The sequence below is a fragment of the Podarcis liolepis genome (genome assembly GCF_965112155.1).
Source record: "Podarcis liolepis genome assembly, chromosome: 14".
Taxonomy (NCBI): domain Eukaryota; kingdom Metazoa; phylum Chordata; class Lepidosauria; order Squamata; family Lacertidae; genus Podarcis; species Podarcis liolepis.
Genome location: NC_139569.1, coordinates 23,314,142 through 23,334,406, shown reverse-complemented (window position 1 = coordinate 23,334,406; position 20,265 = coordinate 23,314,142). Strand labels below are relative to the sequence as shown.

The 20,265-nt window shown below is 47.1% G+C and overlaps 1 protein-coding gene across 1 annotated transcript in view; it reads right to left on the bottom strand.

Moving 5' to 3' along the window:
* MEIOB (meiosis specific with OB-fold) overlaps nt 1-20,265 on the bottom strand; it is a 235,691-nt gene that overhangs the window by 154,235 nt on the left and 61,191 nt on the right. The gene's annotated exons all lie outside the window — the stretch shown is intronic.

The window sequence follows — 20,265 nt, the reverse complement described above, 5'->3', positions numbered from 1 at the left end:
AAAGTGTGTAGAAAGACAATACTTGTCTTTCACACGTCTTGAACTCCTAGCCAAAACCTGTGTTTAAGAGCCTCATTTTCCAGCCTTTACCCAACAACTCAGCACCTTGTATTAATTCATTCTGGAAGATGGTTTTGATTTGCTCACTGGGAGACTATCCAGCCTATGGTACACCAGGCAAGGAGATGCAACTGGAAGGGAGGGTGTGGAGGGTGGCCCGACTTTGGGTTCATGCAATTTAAATCTTGGCCCTGAGCCTGACATTCAGATACACACACACACTTCCAAAGACTGTCCTTCCAAGTTAAAAGTGGGGGGAAAAGACAAGAGTTCAAAGCACTTTCTGGTGCCAGTTAGAAGGCAGAGTTCCAAATGTCAGTTTATTGTTGATTTATTGGGTTATTTTGCAAGGCCAGGCGGGGTGGGAGGGGGGATGAAATAAGAAAGAAGGCTTGTTGTCATTGGGCTTGGGTGGTGGGAAGGATGGAATAGCGAAAGGATTAAACATTAACATTGGCAGGCTCCTCTGCCCTTTTGCCACGCTAAGAAAATTGCAGCTCCCTTTGCCACTTACAGGCTTAGCCAAATCCCCGGGATTTGTGTTTGAATCTAGTCGCAACCCATTCCACTCAATGTGCCCAAAATCGTTTTCAGTTGTGTCAACAGAAGCTTTGTCTCCGGGTCTCGGGGAAGCGAGAAACACTCTCTCCTTTGGCCTGTTAAGACCACATGAAGGGACTTCTGTTCAGCCCTGTGCAAGGAGAGTACTTTCCTTTCCCTTTGCCATATTTTCTTTAAAAACGTTTGCACAAAAAAATCGCACGCAGCTTTTGTACACACATCTTTGTACATGATGTTGCCTGCAACATGCAAGCAATTTTCACTAGCGGAATGTCGTTTGGCGTGTCGTTTGCACTACCACAGGCATCTTAGTGTGCACTTTGGGTCAAAAGAACCACATTGCAAAAATTAGGTTACATTCACATGCCAGTTTATTCCATTTTCTCAACATTTCCCTAACTGCAAATTTCTGCAATATATTTAAGCTTTCACTTTCCACTTCTGGAAATATAGTGAAATAGTGCTATTTGCAAATAACAATATCTCTCCGCAAATAACTTGGAAATGAGGGCTGAATTGGCACTATAATCTGCTATTCAGCAACTAAAAAACAGAAGGATATTGCATTTCAACTGCGGAGGCATAAACATAGCCATTGCTATTGTAGCCATTGATAGTGTTATCCACCTTGAATTTATCTAATCTTCTTTTAAAGCCATCCAAGTTGTTGGCTGTTCAAACCGCTCAAAACTGTGAGAATGCAGAGTTATGCAGAAAAGAGATAAAGTTATGCAAACACATTCAAATACTTCAATTCCTCCAATTTGTAGAACAGCCTTCAACATAACAACATAATCCCAGGACGGTTTCCAAGAATGCACAGTAATACAAAAAAATATAAAAAGAAGCAATAGAGCAACAGCATAAGACAAAACAGAGGTTATTAATATACTCCAAATGCTAGAGAGGAGAGGATTGATCAGCAGAAACCGTTGACCCCAAAGCCTGAAAAGGACAACACGGAGAGAGGCATGTTATGAGTATGGATGGATGTAGGCTGTATGCCTGAGCCCCATTCTAATTCCTGGATCTCGCACGAATCCAGTTCCTGGAATAGCCAAGCAAGCTTCCTGGTGAGGTAATGGTCCTCTAAGTATGGGCTATTAAGGCAACAAAGGAAGTGGCTCTGTGCCAGACAGCAAATGGGTGGGGTCCCCTCCCTCAGCTTGCTGGTAGTTAGAAAGACAAAGGCCAGATGTCGGATGCTGTGCACTCGAAGTTGGAAACTGGGCAGCTGGGAGAGACATAGCCATGCCTGATTTCTGCTTGAATCAAGATTGTGGCTATGAGGAAGCAAGACCCTCTTTGGGTGTTAATGCTGTGAACCCCTCCATTGCAAGATCAGCTTGTATATATGTGTAAAGAAGCCATATATCATAAAGACACCACAGTCTACGCTGCCCCTCATTCAAAGGAAACCAAACTCTAGGCAAGCAGCTGGAACCCCTGGAATCTCACACTGCTTGGAGATCAGGGTGGCATACAGCAGGCATTTTGACAAAGAGCTGGGTATTGACATAGCCAGGGGTCAGGGGGTGAGGCATACTGGGCGGCAACTTACCACGGAGGCGGCACTTACCACGGTGCCTGCAGTGCTCCCGATCCACACGTTTCTCCTGGAAGAGACACAGCGGTTCAGGCATCTGCAGGCACTGCCCAGAAAGCTGGCATGGGGCTCTCTTCCACCTGCCCTGCAGCTGAGGGGAAAGTGGGAAGTGGATGTGAGCCCCACATTGCTTTTTTGGGTGGCACAGTGCCTGCAACTGGGGGGGAGGCGGGGGGCAGAGCGGACTCCATGCAGGCTCTGGCTCCATGCAGCGCACCCTGCCCTGGCTTGCCGTGGGTGGCCCGAGAAGCTAGCTACGCCGCTGTAGCTGGGTCCTTGGCTTTAACGCTCATACTGCAACCTTGAATTGGACCCAACAGTACATGCAGCCAGGGTAGAGCCTGGAAAATCAGTATTACAGTGGTACCTTGGGTTAAGAACTTACTGTATTTTTTGCTCTATAAGATGCACTTTTCCCCTCCTAAAAAGTAAGGGGAAATGTGTGTGCATCTTATGGAGCAAATGCAGGTGGGAGGCTCTGCTTAGCGCTCCCTTTAAAGAGCCGTGTGGAGCATGTGTGAGGCTCTTGGGGGCTTTTCCTCGAGGAAGAAGAAGGGCTGCCCTTCTCCCTCCTCAGGGAAAAGCCCCCAAGAGCCACGCACACACTCCATGTGCTCTTTAAAGGGAGGTCAGCTCTTGGGGGAGCCTTAGCCGCGCACAGCCTCTCCCGGGCAGGGGAGTGCTGTGCTGTGATCCCGCTTGCTCTCCTGGCTTCTGGGATTCAGAATCCCCCCCCCTTGTTTTCCTCTTCCAAAAACTAGGTGTGTCTTATGGTTTGGTGCATCTTACAGAGCAAAAAATACAGTAATTCATTCTGGAGGTCCGTTCTTAACCTGAAACTGTTCTTAACCTGAGGTACCACTTTAGCTAATGGGGCCTCCCACTGCCGCCGTGCCGCCGCCGCCGCACAATTTCTGTTCTCATCCTGAAGCAAAGTTCTTAACCCAAGGTACTATCTCTGGGTTAGCGGAGTCTGTAACCTGAAGCGTCTGTATCCTGAGGTACCACTGTACAATCAAAGTGTGCAGATGCGCCCATTATTATCTGGGCAGCAACGTTCCACACTAGATATGATTTCTGACAGCCTTCAAGGGCAGCCCGATGTAGAGCACACTGCAGTAGTCTCAACCTAAGATTACGATGTCATGTTTGCAGGACAAGTATACCCCGATTTAGAAATGGCCATACCTGGCACTATATAGACACTCCTTGCCACTGCAGCCTGTTGTATCTCAAGTCACTGGGCTGGAGCCAGGAGTACCTCCTGGCATCAGACCTGGTCCTTCAGGCCACCTGATCTAGGGCAGGCTGTATAATCTGTTACCTGGATAAGGGAACCACTAAGCTCTGTCTTGTTGGGGTTCAGCTCCAGTTGATGCAGGCAGTTTATGCAGCTTGCAAAAATCAGCTCATCTTCGAGGAGAATCTAACCTTTTTAGCATGGAGTAGCAGTCAATGGAACACTTTGCTTCATTGCTGAAAGTTGGGCTCTCAAGTTAGTTTCCGCCCGGCTTTAAAAGGCTGAATGAATGATTGCATCTATTCTACTCCCGGCTTTGGAGAAACAAATAAATAAAAGCGCTTCATGCAACTTTGCAACTGATGGAGTGGGTGGGGGGGTGGGGGGAAACAAGGCCCATTAAGAACAGGTAATGAACACATAATGAAGCAGGTAATGAATGCAATTAGATAAAAATCCTAATTTCCCTGAATCGTTGAATACTTCGTGGCAAGGTCTTAAATCAGAGCAGTTGGAATTATTGGCAAAACGATTCCCTGGCAGCTGGGAATTAGCTTCTCAAGACCGGGATGCCCACTGCGGCATGTAACTGATACAGCTGGACAAGGTGGGAGGCCCTCGTGCTCACGGTGGCTTCTTCTGGTGCATCCATCTCTGAGAAATGGAGAAAGTGGATAGAGAAAGCTTTTTCTCCCTCACCCATAATGCTAGAACCCATGGACATCCTGTGAAGCTGAATGCTGGAAGATTCGGGACTGACAAAGGAAAGTCCTTCTTCACTCATTACAGAGCTAAACTGTGGAACTCACTCCCACAGGAGGCAGTGATGGCCACCAACCTGGATGGCTTTAAGAAGATCAGAGAAATCCATGGAGGATTAGGCTATCAAAGGCCATGATGGCTATTGCTCTGCCTCCACAGTCGCAGGCAGTAATAATGTGGGATAAGCAACATGCTTAAGTTTAATTAATGCACTAAGGGGTTAATACCATAGAGTAAGCTGTCTTGTGAGGCTTAGTGATGTCACTTCCCCTTACCTTGGGAGGAAGTAGGTAATCAAGCTTCATCCCGCTTTCTACCTGAGAAGCTCAATATGTAAATACGGGTGGGGAGAGGAACCATTTACACCACCTTGAGCTCCCTGGAGGAAAAGTTGGGATAAAAACACATAAATACATCATCATTATTATTATTATTATTATCATCATCATCATCATCATCTTTGATTTCTTAATTGCCTTCTAAAGCACCATTTCAAGGTGATTTACAAATAAGATATTTAAAACAATTAAAAACACAAAACAACCTATACATGCTTTTACAACAAGATTAAAACCCTAAGAAGTGGTCACTAGTTTATCCAAATGTCACCAATTGTTTCCAGAGTGTGCAGATAGGGGGTGCCTGTCATATCTCAACAGGAATGCTATTCCAAAGCCCTGCTCCAAATTGCTTTAGTCTATCCCATTTGCTTAGTACAAATTAAAAAGAGAAAACTCCTTTGTCTACCATCCCAGGGGCTGAAATTCTGGAAGGAAAGGCCAGTTAGAGCCTTCCGGAAGCCATTTTGCAGCCCAAGAGGACCAGAGGCAAAAGTGGATGTTGCAAGGGGTGTAAAGTTTACCTTTGTCCTGTAGGCTAGTTTCTACATGATATTGTGGTTTTATATTTTGATTTTTGTTCTGTGAACTGCCCTGAGACCTCCGGGTATGGGGTGGTATATAAATTCAATAAATAAAAATAATAAAATAAATAAATACACCCACACAGGCAAGCAGAATCCATTATCAGAGTTCAAGGGCACATTCTAGCCAGGCCCAAAACACCTGAGGAAGGAGGGAAGCATGAGCAAGTGGGGGGCATGGCCTGCGCAGAGAGGGTGTGGCCTGAGGAAAACCCCAAGGGCCAGTTAAGAGGATTAGAGGGCCTTATTTGGACCCCGCTCCAGATGTGAGGCTCCCCTAATGAAAATGGGCAGAGACTTTATTTTCAACGGCCTGAATGTTCAGGAACAGGGCCTGCAATATCCCATGGAGACCAGTGCTGAAGCCCTGATCCATACACTCCTAGGTTTAACTAATCAATGGCCCTTTCTGTGACTTTACCAGTTCTACAATCTCTCTTTTTTAAAAAAAGAACATACAAAGAGCGGCTGAATCAGGCCAGTGGCCCACTGAGTCCAGCATCCTGTTCTCCCAGAGCCCAAACAGCTGCCAGTGGGAAACCTGGAAGAAGGACTCTGTCCACCAGCATTTCCCAGTAATGGGTTCCATCATGGCCAGCAACCTCTGAGAGCCTCCTCCTCCATGAATCTGCCTCTTCCTCTTTTGAAGCCATCCCAAAGCGTTTTGAGTTAAGCAGCCAGAACCGTGCGTGATATTCCAAGTTTTCCCTCCCTCTCCCCTAAATCGACTGCCAACCTCTTGCCAAGCAATCCTTGGGCAGGGACGCTCCACATGTGTGCAACAGTGTGCCGCTTTAGGGGTTGATCATGTACCTGTTTTAATTTAATTTTTTTTAATAAACAACAAAAAAGAGAGAGTGAAGGATGTTTCATGGCTCCTATCCCAGGAGATGCACATGCTAAATTAATCATGAGAAAGAGCCTTGGACCCTTTCCAGGTACGAGAGGGAGCAGAGTACATGTTGGTTCCTTGTGCCCTGGGGCTGCTCTGTCTTTTGCGCCGATCAAGGGCAGGTGTTGGATACAGAAAAGGGATGTGGCGGGGGGCGGGGGGAGGAGAGAGATTGCCGGCACTTGTCTGGACGGCCATCAATAGCAAGAGTGCCGGAGTTAATAAAGTACAGAATGTTTAAGGTTCTTCCTCTCCCCCCCCACCTTCTTTCACCCCTCCCTTACCCACACACCCAGAGGGCATCCTTGTGCTGTTACTTTATAGGCATTAACTGAGTGATTCACCTGCGAAACAGCCATTAACATCTGTTTTTTTGGAACACAGATGAATGCAGGCAGCGGCTTTCTCATATGTGCCAGGGACATGGCCCAGAGGTTCCTCCTTTCATGGTGGAGGAGGAAGAGGAGGAGGTGGAGGAGGAGAGTTTGGATTTGATATCCCGCTTTATCACTACCCCACATGACCTGGAAGCTGTACGCCGGCTCCCTCGGCCAATAAAGCGAGATGAGCGCCGCAACCCCAGAGTCAGCCACGACTGGACCCAATGGTTAGGGGTCCCTTTACTTTAAGGAGTCTCAAAGTGGCTAACAATCTCCTTTCCCCTCCTCCCCCACAACAAACACCCTGTGAGGTGAGTGAGGCTGAGAGACTTGAGAGAAGTGTGACTAGCCCAAGGTCACCCTGCAGTTGCATGTGGAGGAGCAGGGAAGCGAACCCGGTTCCCCAGATTACGAGTCCACTGCTCTTAACCACCACACCATGCTGGCTGCACCTCAGTGGTAGAGTACCTGCTTGCATGCAAGAGCTCCCAGGTTCAGTCCTCTATGGTGTCTCCAGGCCAGGCTTGGAATGACCTAAGCGGGGGTAACGGACTGATGACAGAAATGGAACATTGAGGAGGGTCAGTTGGCGGGGAGTGAGAAATGTCCCTATTTTTGTCTGAGGAATGTTGGCGGAACCTAAGAAAGCTTGTTGGATGAGGCTAGTGGTCCATCTAGTCCAGACTCCTGTTCTCTCAGTGGCCAACCAGGTGCCAGAGAGAATCCTGCAAGCACAATAGCCCTCCCATCCATGAATTTGTCCAGTCCTCTTTTAAAGCCATCCAAGTTGGTGGCCATCGCTGCCCCCTGAGGGAACAAGCTCCATCATTTAACTGTGCACTGCATGAAAAAGTCATTTCTTTTGTCTCTCCTGAATCTTCCAGCATTCATCTTCGTGTTCACAAGTTCTAGTGTTATGAGAGAGGGAGAAAAACCTTTTCTCTATCCACTTTCTCTATGCCTGGCACAATTTTATACACTTCTATTCTCTCTGACTTTTTAGAAAGTGCTCCGAACACGACAAATGCACCCAGAGGTTTTCCTTGCCTGCTTGCGTTCAGCAAGATCCTGATTTCTCAGCCCTTGTGAGGTCTGTGCATCTTTGACCTTCCTCACCACTAATTCAAAACCCTCTCGGCCATCTGCTATGCAGGGATGCCTCACCTCTGCCTCCAAGTTCAAGACGAGCCACCTCTGTCTGCGGAAAGGATGGATTAAGTCGGGAGCTGGCTTGTGTGGTTTTGATCAGTCGGCCTGTGACTGGGGGATATGTCGAGGAGACGGCATTAAGGGGTTATTATCTGACTCTTAAACTTTCCAGCCCATTGAGAAGCATTCCAAAGCAGTGAGATCAAAGCTAAAGAGGCATTTTGGGTGGAGGGGGGATTTTTTAACTGGCTGGGTGCCATTAAGAGTTCAGTCTGCCAGTGAGCGCCTTTCCCCTTCCTCATCGGACAGCCTCCGCATCCCTCACAGGGGCTCTTGCCTTGCACATTATCTCCCTCAACCTGGGCTCAAATATTTAGTGGCAGGAGAAAAGAGCATCAGATTATGGAGATGGTTTGCAGGACTCATAGTGTCTGGAGACTCCAGACTTTCAGCCCTAGATCTGACAGGCTGATTCAAATTAATCTAAAGAATTCAACTAGCACCATGATGGAATCTGTCCTCTGGTTTCATCCATAGTTTTCTTCCTCTGCAAAGGAAGCTCCCACCCTTCTTCCTTATTCTCAGGGCAGTTGAGAATTTCCTTAGAATTGTGGATTTGGGGCTTGCTTTTAAATCATAGACTCACAGAATTGGAAGGGATCCTGTGGATCATCTAGTCCAGCCTCCTGGAATGCAGGAATATTCAGGTGGCCCATACAGGGATTGAACCTGCAGCCTTGGAGCTGTGAGCACAGTGCTCTAAACCAACAATTCCCTCAATTTTGAGCTTCTCAAACAATGCCCTCAGTTTTAACCCCAGAGAGGCAATCCAAAGTTGTGTGATCTTGAGAGCTTAAAGCTAAGCACAGTTTTCTGTACGTTTTGTATTTAGTGTTCAAAATGAGAAGGGCACAATGAAATTCAGCGGGCAATGAGCTCTGTGCGGCTAGGAAAAGGGATTCGATGAAAATGAAAGTACAGTGGTACCTCTGGTTGCGAACGGGATCTGTTCCAGAGGCCAGTTCGCAACATGAAAAGAGCGCAACCTGCAGCGGCACGTCTGTGCACGCACGGGTTGCGATTCGCCGCTTCTGAGTATGCACGTGATGTCATTCCATGCTTCTGCGCATGCACGAGTGGTGAAACCCGGAAGTAACCCTTTCCGGTACTTCCGGGTCGCCGCAGGACGTAACCTGAAAGAACATAACATGAAGCGGATGTAACATGAGGTATGACTGTAGACGCTAGCTAGGCCCTTTTTCCAATCCTGCAGGAGGGCAGCTTTTGCTCAGATTCATTCCTGCTCATGCAGATGGCAGTTAACCATGGTTTAGCATTACAGTGTAAAAGAGTGGGATTGGAAGCAGTAGTATTATTATACTGTAAGTGTTGTTATGTCTGAACATTTTCATTTTTCATTTTATTTCACTGCATTTCTATCCCACCTTTTTCCTCCAAGGAGGAAATGTGGGCTGTTATCCCACACCCTCCACAAATTATTTTCCCCACCCACCATCCCTCCTTGGCAGCCTCCATCTAGCCTGCTCCTGTTACATGTGCTTTCTGCAACACAATCCTGTTTTGGATCTTCTCAGATGCTATTCTTAGATGGATTGGGATGAGGAAAGTCCCCCAAGGGCCAGGCAGAAAGGCTTGGGGGCCACATTTGGCACCCCTGCTTTACCTAATGCTACCAGCTTGAGATTTTGCAAAAATTTATGTGTAGCAAATGAAATCACTCCCCTTAACTAGGGAAGGCAGGAAGCATATGCTGCAACCCAAAGGCTAATCTGAACTCCCCCATCCCTGGTCATTTTTAACCTTTGCTCTCTTAAGGTTTCTTGAGAGCATGCCTGCATTTGTGTGTGGGGGAAATCACTCATGGACCCCGTGGGATAACATCTGGGTGCGATTCATCATGGCAGCCACCATACGATTTCATGCCACAATTTCTGACACGGAACGAAGTCTGGGATAAACTAATGCACATGCAGACTCCAAGCTGCACCCTCGATAGATGGGATCAAGATGCACTGTTTGCCGTATGGATTTCATCTGTTGGCAGGCTCTCTGTTGCCCCCTCCCCACCCAGATTTCCCCTTTCCCCCTTTCTCCACCCACCCTCTTTCTGGCTCTTAACTGGCTCCCTCTTCAAGACGTTCTTTTGCATGGGGGAAGTACCAGACCTTTCTTTACAACTCAGAATCTAATCACACAAATAGAAAATCAAATTCCTCCAAGGATCTTTGCAGGAAGGGACAGCCTTTCTAGGTCCTTCAAGTCAGGCAAGAAGATAGCTCTGTCTCAGGACAGAGAAGAATTCATACCCCCCTGCACACTTTCCTTCTTCTTCCTCAAAAAACTGACAAGACCCTACAATTTTCTACAGGGAAAAGAGAGTTTGCGTTGTAGTGAAACAATGACATTAGCGGCCCATTTCAGATGCAGCCCATTTCAAGAACAAGGGCATGGGTGCTTGGTTCTCTTACGATGGGAGCAGCTGGGGGTGGGCAAGAAATTCTGTTCTGGTCATGTCTAAAGGTAAACTTAAGAAATCTGCACTTTTGGAGAAAATACACAAACCATACATAGCCATTCTTCAAAATTCGCACTTTTCTGAATTTTGCAATTCTCCAGCCACACAGTGTGTTCAAAAACACATATATTTGGGTGAAGTGTGCCTATGCACACACAAAAAAGCTACAAAAACCATGCATTATAAAAAGGGAATTTGCTTGCAGAAACGTCGCGGTTACTCAAAGCTGCATGCAAAAAAATATTTCTATTAAGAGAAATTTGCAGTATAATGCTGACAAATTTTCGTAAGGATTTTTTAAATAGAAAAACTGAAAATTGCTGCAGAAATGTAGAGAACTGAATTTAAGTCTGAAAAAAATGAGAAACAGAGAAGAAAGTTGACAGATGGTCTTCCAAGGGCCACATGCCAGTGGCAGGAATGGCCAAAAGTGGGCATGGCCACCTCACACTCTATATGCACTTTCTCACATGCACATGCACATGTGCACGCACATGCACACACACACACCACTAACACACACACATCCCGCTCATCCGATCTACATATATGCATATATTAGTGGGGGATTTTAATCCATTAAATTAGGGAACATTGCTTGCAAAAATGTGTATACTGGGCAAATGATAAATATCTTAGGAGAAAATGTATGGAAATCTGCACAAAATTTTCCATGGCCTTCTAAAACATGAATGAATGCATAAATAAAAATTATGTGGCTATGGGGTGAATTGAACATAAGAGTGGAGAAATGAGAAACTAGAATCCATATGCCGTACATAGGCATTCATAGGCTTGACCTAGGTCCCTCAGCTTGGATAGCACAGTTGGTTAGAGCTTGGTGCTGATAACGCCAAGGTTTCAGGTTTGATTATTGTATGGGACAGCTGCATATTCCTGCATTGCAGGGGGGGTTGGACTAGATGATCCTCAGGGTCCCTTCCAACTCTACAATTCTATGACTCTATATACAGAAGCCTGCAAGCCTAGCCCATTCACCTAAAGACACACCAAACTACTAATTTCAGTGTTACTCTCATTTATTGAAATCCTTAACATCACACAGACCTGGACAGGACTCAGACGTTTTGATCTTCCTGCTGTCTCTTGTCTGTTGGGTGAGAAAAGGCCATTGAATTCTTAACGCTCGTTTCCTCTTGCGGCTGCTGTAAGGAAGGATGTTGCTGTTTCTTCCATTAACAGACAGTTCTGCTCTGTGTGAGGGTGGGGGACTTACCCCCCCCACTCTCCAAGGGAAGAGGAAGCACCCTCTCTGCTACAAACAAAAGATAACTTTTTCTGATGCACATAGAGATAGTCCTCCTGGTAACAAAGGCCTTCAGAGAATATGCAACGGAAAACTCTCGCAGTCCCAACAAGCCCTTTTACAGTGTGTTTAATCAGGAAACAATAGGGCATTATGCAGTAGAAACATGTTGAGGTCTTGCATTAAGGGCAACATGTATGCTGGGCCATTTATGACCTGCAATTCAACCGGGGGGGTGCCTGGCCAAGTGACAACTTTTGAGAATTTGAAAGCAGGAGATTTACATCTGCTCCAGTCATTGCTTAGCTTAGCAGTGCACGTGAACAGTCAGCTAAGGTTGATCACTGAGCAGAATGCATCCTGGCCTGTCTGACTATTAGGGTGGCCCACTTTTATTTATTTCATAACATTTATATGCTACTTGCATACAAGAATAGCAAACAATAAAATCAAGAAAAAGTTGCAAACAAACAAAACTTTTGCATCATTGTTTTTTGTTTTAAAAAAAGAACAGTGGGTACCTGTTGTGTCTTGATAGGGATGCTATTCAACAGAACAGGAGCAGCCATACTAAAAGCCCTGCACAGTTACTGGGGAATGGCTTCAGAGATCTTTGAAACTTGTAGGAGACACTCTCCCACAATCTGCAGCAACCTGCTGGATGCGTTGACATCATTGAGCTTGACATCATCATATAGCGCCCAATAACATTCCACTGAGTCCTTGTACCCGTGTGTGTGTGTGTGTGTGTGTGAAGCAGCTTTTATCAGCGGGACTGCTGGGGTGGAAGGCAGGGAGGCCAACACTAGGTGGCGCCAGAGCCAATGGCAGGAGGAGCCAACTCAATATGATGTTGTCAGCATCCTCTTCCTCCAGACCCAACTCCTGCAAAGGCTACTGAAACTGAGGAGGAGGAGGAGGAAGCTGACCTCTATGGTTGTAAGTAAGGAGGAAGGCAGCTGGCCGAGGGCAGGCAGTGAATGGTGGGGCAATGCCTCACTCGCCCTGGTGGACCAACCTGCACCTGCTTTTCACAGTAGGAAGCAAGAGCGAATCCTGCCAATGATAACAGTGAAACATTTGCTCTTGCTTCCTACTGTGAAAAGCAGGTGCTTTCCCCATCCTTGGCGTGAGCCTGAGACGCCGCATGTGCCGGCCTCTGCTCACTGTTAATCAGCTGCTAATTTGCCCAGCTTTTAAGAAAACCAGAGACACAAAGGCTTTCATGTGGCTTGACATGCAATGCTTTGATCTCATGCTGCAGAAGGGAGGAAACAGAAAAGATTTTGTTGTTATTAGATGTATAAAGGCTAGTTTGCAATATCCTCTCCACCACCTGCCCTGTCCTGGCCATTCAATGGAGTGACAAAATTAATCTCCAGTCGTGGAAATGAAATCCAGGGGAAGGTTTAGTGCTAAGGTCTAGAGAGAATGCAAAGGTCTTCTATTCTTTCCTTCTATAGCAGTTCCAGGTTCTGGAACTGGGGGAAGCCCAGAGTTCCCTAGCAATGCACCAGCTTTGCCTTTAAAGGGTTCTAAGTTCAACCCCTGGCATCTGCAGGGAGGCCTGGGAATGTCCTCTGTCTGAAACCCAGGAACTCTGCTGCCAGTCTGGGCAGAGAACACTGAGTTGATGAAGACACCCGAAACCCCACCCACCAGTCTAGAAGGTCCCGTATGTGGGGAGGGAGACATGCTGTCCCTCCTGCACTGCCCCACCTCACACTTCTGTCCCATCACCAAACCTGCCTGCAAAATCTTGTTTGGAAATTATGGCTCTTCAGAGAGCTTTGGACCGACGTAGACACCAGCCTCTACTTTATTAAAGCATTAGCAATGCATCTTCACCATTGGATGTCAGAGAGTTATATTACCCAATATTCTCCTTGCTTTATGTCCCAGACTTTGGGGAGGGAGGGCACACTGCTGTACTGTACAGTCACTACATCTATTAGAGGATAATTCATTCCTGACATTTACTAGCATTTATGAGAGTGCCATTGTTCTTTCATTACTATTTTTTTAAGTACTCAAAATGTGTAAAAGAAAGAAGGAAAGGAAGGAAGGAAGGAAGGAAGGAAGGAAGGAAGGAAGGAAGGAAGGAAGGAAGGAAGGAAGGAAGGAAGGAAGGAAAGAAAGAAAGAAAGAAGGAAAGAAGGAAGGAAGGAAAGTAGCTCTGACATGACTTGTAAAATTGGGTCTTGGAAAGTTTAACATTTATTACTGATGTGTTTACAGAGAGCTTCCAAGCTGTCACTGTTTTGGGAGATGGGATTCAATCACATACGGGCAAGTTCAGGTTGCATAATAGGTTGTGTAATAATATACAGGTTGATTGGGAGGCATTGTACAACAAATTTAGACTTTTTGCAGTAAGGAAAGTGACAGAGAAATGCCCTGGAAAGAATGAGAGGACACTTCTTTTATTGGGCGTTATAGTCTGGATGTCCTCAAGGTACTATTATTGGCAATATTGGTTAGAGTCCAACGTCTGGAGTGCACCTGACTGGCTACCCCTCACATAGGTAATCTAAGCCAGAGCAGGGGGCACAAGGTGTTTTGCCCCAGGTGAAGCCTGAGATAGGTGCCATTGAGACTGCCAGTGTGTGTGTGTGTGTGTGTGTGTGTGTGTGTGTGTACACAAATATGCATGGGGGGGGGTGCCAAATTGGGTCTTTGACCTGGGTGAAATAAAGCCTAGTTTCACCCCTGTCTAAGCACCAAAGTAGCTGGAGCAGGAATGTGCAAGCAAACCCTTTCCATCTTGTTCTGTGCTCCTCCTGCAACTAGCCCGCTGGTTTTAAGTTTTCATTCTTAATTTGGGAAGGTGAGGAAAGTTTGCCATCTGAGAAATTACTCCTGGGTGGAATGGAAATCCCCCTGGCAGAACAGCTCCTGCTTTCAGCACGAAACCCGATGGGGCAAATCTTGCTTGTCGGCAGTTGGAAACCCTTTGCAAGAAGGCACAATTAAATCCCAGGCTCTTTAATTAGAATATTTGCCATGGGGTGAAAAGGGGGAGAGAAGTTACAAAAACAGACCATCGGGGAGGAAGTTTGAGACAAATGTGAGCATGCAATTAGCCAGAACAATTTAGATCCCAAGAAGATGGATTTTCATTTTAATCAGCTTGTTTTATTGCTACCCACATGTTATGTCACTCCCAGACATTTTAGTGCTAAATGGTTTTATATAACAGCACTACACACGCGATAAACACACACACCCTATTCTCTAGTCTAGAAAGCATCCGGTTGGTACCAGTTGGTGCAAGGAACAGATCCACCTTGGGTTACTTATTACCACTGCTCCACAGAGCGCGGGGGGTGAAGGAAGAGGGGGCGTTCTCCTGTATTCCACTTTGATTGCTGTCAGTTACAGAGGGATGTTTTTTAATTAAGTGCAATCCCAAAACATGAAGTCATGCCATCAGTGATGATCAAAAACATTCCACTTGGTTTAGCCTATGGAGTGGAGGCCACAATATTATTTCAGAGTCATTGATGCCGCAGAGCTATCTCTCAGTGTGGGAGTAATGCATGATCCACAGCAGAAGATGGCGGCAGTGGGGCGGTGGGAGAGAGATTCAATATCAGCTTAGTGGTGGGTGAGGGGAATTATGAGCTCGGAGACTTGGAGAATAAAAGCTGGGCTTGTTACTTTGGGTCCATGTGAAAAATTCAGTCATCTTCACCCATTGTTCCACAGACATATGAGAATAGAACTGGCTCTTCTATTTGGCAAATGGAGGCAATGGCCTCAGGTGGAGAGACTCCCAAATCTGAACACACCCCTGATGTAGTGGCAAATTTAGAAGTGCAGAGTCCCTTCATAATATTCACCGCCATGCCCCTCATAGCCACAGTTACATTCCTTCCAAGATGATGCAATTCTCTAAGAACGTACAATGATCTTATAATTAAACAACAATAATAAGTAGGGATGCATTGCAACAATCAATGCAAACCTCCATGTGTTGCCTTTCAGCCAGATCTGTGCACATACATGGGGAAATGATTTGGAGGGCTCCAGTATCGCCTTTCAGAGCGACTTAAGTTGTGTCCTCTGCGAAGTTAAATTCTGTGACTAGCGCACCATCCTCTTGAAACTGAAGCTCTTTGTGTTTTGAGTTTAAATGCATAGGTTTGGAGCATGAAGAACAACTCCTCCTCAATGTTCTTCCCATGCACCTTCTCCAGAGTGACCCTCGGAGCGCATCACCTCCTTTCACTCTCATTGGCCCCAATCCACACAAAGGGCCAAAGCAACTTCTTCCCAGTGGCTAAAAAGCTCCTCTTTTTTGTTATTTGAAGGCTCTAGGACACTGGAGACTGGGACCCTGCTGGGACCCTGCGGTGGAAATAGTAACAGGATGCTGGGGATTGAACCTGAGACCTTGGCTCTGTTGTTAACAAAAATTGCCCTTTTCCCTTATGGGGTATCCAAGAGCCCATATAGAGTCCTTACATAGGTTTCCTATTGGTAGGATAAGATAACATAGGCCAACCAGAGAATATTGAGAAGCAAAGCAGCTAGTAAGCTTGATCTTTATTGATCTGGTCCAACAGGGTGCTCCCCTCACCCGCAGGAGAGGAAGAGGAACCCAGAAAAATGGTGCACAAGGCCTTATAAAGACTTTTTAAATTGCCACCCTGTAGATCAAGACCGGGGACGCGGGTGGTGCTGTGGGTAAAACCACGGAGCCTAGGACTTACTGATCGAAAGGTCGGTGGTTCAAATCCCCGTGGCGGGGTGAGCTCCCGTCGTTCAGTCCCAGCTCCTGCCTACCTAGCAGTTTGAAAGCACCCCTAAGTGCAAGTAGATAAATAGGGACCGCTTTCTAGAGGGAAGGTGAACGGCGTTCTGTGTGCTGTGCTGGTACTGGCTCACCAGATGCAGCTTAGTCACGCTGGCCATGTGACCAGGAAGTGTCTTCGGACGGCGCCGTCTCCCGGCCTCTTGAGTGAGATGAGCGCGCAACCCTAGAGTCGGTCACGACTGGCCCTGACGGGCAGGGGTACCTTTACCTTTACCTTTTAGATCAAGACCACCCCAGAAACATCATACATACATCACAGAAGGGGTGTAACCTAAGACCACCCCTCAGATACATCATACCTACATCACAGAAAAGGCGGTCTAAACAGAAATTTGAATGTTGTTTTTCTCCTGTCCTTGGTTATCTCCTGTCTGGCTGGTTACTTGATCGGATTGCCTGGGGAGCTTGGCCAGTCTTTTGTAATGATAAATACTTACCATAGTTCCTGGACCAGGTCACAGGCTCACACCCTATTCAAACACAGACATACCCTTAAGACAGGATTTGTGAAGGAAAAGATAATGGGGAGGCTTTTCCACTTTGACCTTGCAGAGAAAACATTTGCTCAGTTTAGGAATCAAAATGGCATTGGGAGACTGTGCTTCCTGTGTTGATCTATGTACGTGCGGTTATGAACATTACCATATATCTAAGACCTCCAAATTCCTATCACAGCGACCTGGATGCAAAGGAGATGCTCCACCACTAAATTACTTCCCCTACCCCAGCAAGAGTTTGCAGCCTTGGAAGTTGTCCAGCGTCAACTATTGCCAAGTGCCTTTCTAGATAATGATGCCAGAGAAAGTGGCACAGACCAGGCCAGCCTCCTCCTTTGTAGATAGCTTAGCCTGCTGGGTAATCCAGCCCAGAGATTCAAAGACCTTCAAGATGAGCTCAGTTCTCTAAGGAAGGCAGGTGAAGCATCACTATTCAATAAGATCTGAAGTCACACCTCCTATATTGAGCAGCATAAAAGCCAGGTTTTTTAAAGGATGATGAGAGCACAGAAAAAAGAAACCCCAATATTGAGTGTCAAATTGATAGCATGGGGAAAGTAAAAGATTAATCAATGGTCTATAAAGCGATAAAAGGGCCAAATATATGTATATCTTTCTGGCCGGGACTATTCATCCTCACCCAGTGAGGGTCATCAGGAGAGTTTAATGCCGTGCAGGCCTTGATTAAATATTTGCCTTGTTTTAGTGCTGCTCATGCAACAGACGTTGGCTTTGAAGTTTTCCCCCTCCTCCAAAAAAATAAGAGGGTGGATGTTCCTTTGTTGCAGGATGAAACATGATAAGACATGGAACCGGGAGACTGAACCGCAGTTAATCATTGCGGTTTTACAAGCAACAAATCATGGATTTCAATGGTGAAGTGGATGACTTAAAATTTCGATAGAGGGAGAGAGAGAGGGAGAGAGTGGCTGCCTTTCCTCAGTGTCCCAAAGGATGGGGAGCCTTTTGTACCCGAACTTGTTTGCAGAAGTGCAGGGAAAGCCCTGGGCAAAACCAGCTCTTCTCTTGTGAAAGGAGGTTCCGTTAATAGGTGTGGGCAAACCCCAAAGGAAAGGAGGCTGTCAAATCCCAGGCTGGTGCTTTCGGGGCTGATTCCTCTTGGGGATGTTGCAGGTTGAGTTTTCAGCTTCTGTTTAAAGGTAAAGGGACCCCTGACCATTAGGTCCAGTCGTGGCCGACTCTGGGGTTGCGGCGCTCATCTCGCTTTATTGGCCGAGCTTCCGGGTCATGTGGCCAGCATGACTAAGCCGCTTCTGGAGAACCAGAGCAGCGCACGGAAACGCCGTTTACCTTCCCGCTGGAGTGGTACCTATTTATCTACTTGCACTTTGACGTGCTTTTGAACTGCTAGGTTGGCAGGAGCAGGGACTGAGCAACGGGAGCTCACCCCGTCGCAGGGAATCGAACTGCAGACCTTCTGATCGGCAAGTCCTAGGCTCTGTGGTTTAACCCACAGTGCCACCCATGTCCCAGCTTCTGTTTAGAGAGAAGTAAAAAAAAAACATGGATCACAATTCAGCCCATTCTGACATTTCAGTTCACACTGATATCAAGAGCAGAGTGAGTGAAGTGGGGCAATCAAGACGCAGAGCAATAGGGAGTGCCCCCCAAATGTACAAAGGAGGGCACTGGCTTGCATAAACTTGGCATATGCTGATGCATATGTATAGCAAATTTCTATATGTATATCTTACCTAAATTGTCTTAGAAGTGATGGAATTTGGGGCCATATACCAGCATGCAGTTGTCTCCTGCTGTGTCCATGGGGGAATCAGGGGGAAACAGAAGCAGGCATGTGCAGAAAGGGTGGGGAAGCAGAGATCTTGTCAATGACAGCTATTGTTGTGCCACACCACGCCCACTGGTGTGAATGAAATTTGGCACAAAATGCTGGCATCTTGGTCAAAAAGCCACCGTTCCATAACACAGCAGTCACTGCAGTGTGGAAGGAACATTAGGAAACGGGACAGAAGCACTGACTGTATAATCAGGAAAACTGACACAATATTCCCCATGTCTGAAAGCACCCATAGAAATGCAATCCATCTCACCATCAGAGGGAACGAGATGGTGAGCAGAAGACTTGTGCGCCTGCTTGGTTGGCTGCCCCATTGTCTGTGTGCAATGGTGTTGCTTTAGCCTACCAGGATAGGGCAGGGGGCGGATGAGGAAGATGGTCAGGGCAGCACAGGGACACCAGTAAGGCCAGCTGGTGACCCCAGACCCTGTTAAGTGGCAGCCACTCTTCTGTTGGGAGACTGGCATGGTGGTGCTATCCTTCTGGCCAACACTGGATAGAACCCTGTAAGACCATGTAAAGCTAGACAGACTGGTTAAGGTACCTTTTAACACTCGATTGGGAGGCGCCCAGAATGGCTGAGGAAACTCAGACAGATGGGCGGGGTATAAATAATAAATTATTAAATTATTATTATTATGCATTCGTTGAATCGTAGAATTATAGAGCTGGAACAGACTGGACTGAGGAGGAATAGTGGAGACTGCCTCCCCCTCTTCCTCCTGACAGTGGCGAAGGTGCGTGCTCTGCTACTGGGGGCAGAGAGAAGGCAGGGGCATGGCTGGCACCCCCTCCAGGGGGTGTGGCGCTCATCCCGGGTGTGTGGTACACCGCCCACAAGGGCGTGGCACACTGCCCGTAGGTGTGTGGTGCGCGTTCTGGGGGCATGGTGTGCCACCTGTGGGGGCGTGGTGCCTAGCGTGCGGGAGGGTGCACGGTGCATGTCTGGGGGGGGGCGCGCCTCGATGGCACCCTACCAGAATAGTGGTGCCGGGGGCGGTCCAGTCCCTCCGCGCACCCCTTCCTCCGCCAGTGCCTCCTGAACCTTCCAGAGAAGAGGAAGACAGTATAGATTTACAAGATTGGTTTGCAGGAGGTCAAGGCTCAGAGATAGAAGAGGGACAAAGCTGGGAAATCATCGGAGAAGAGGAAGGGGGAGAAGCAGAGCCGGAGCAGCTGGCTGATACATTATCACTGGAAAGCATTCCAGACCCCCCTTCTCCCAGAACCCAGCAAGCAATGAAAGTAGGAGAGCAGAGAACTAAGAAGCAAATGGCCTTAAGCAGCCACCATAAGGTGGTGGTGCTGTTGACGACTGAGAAGAGAAGTGGGGCGGAGTTTCCTCGGAGCAACGCCATTACTGCTAGGGGCAGCATCTCTAAACCTCTCTCTGTAAATATTGAATAAAAGACTTGGTAGGAGTTTTTCGTGTCTATTTAACCCTGGCAGCCTCTCATGTGGGGGAGGATCAGACTCCCTGACGCCTGACACCAGGGGTCATTGAGTCCAGCCCCCTGCAATGCAGGAATCGCTGCTAAAGCATCCCTGACAGATGGCCACCCAACCTCTGCTTGAGAACCTTCAATGAAGGAGAGTCCATCGCCTTGTGAGGGAGTCCGTTCCACTTCCAACATGCTCTTGCCATCAGGAAGTCCTTCCTAATTCCATGTTCCTGGTTCTGATGTACGCACAAACACAAAGGGTGTCATTAGGATTAGGAGATGTTAGTCGGGATCATCAGCTCAGCACTCATTT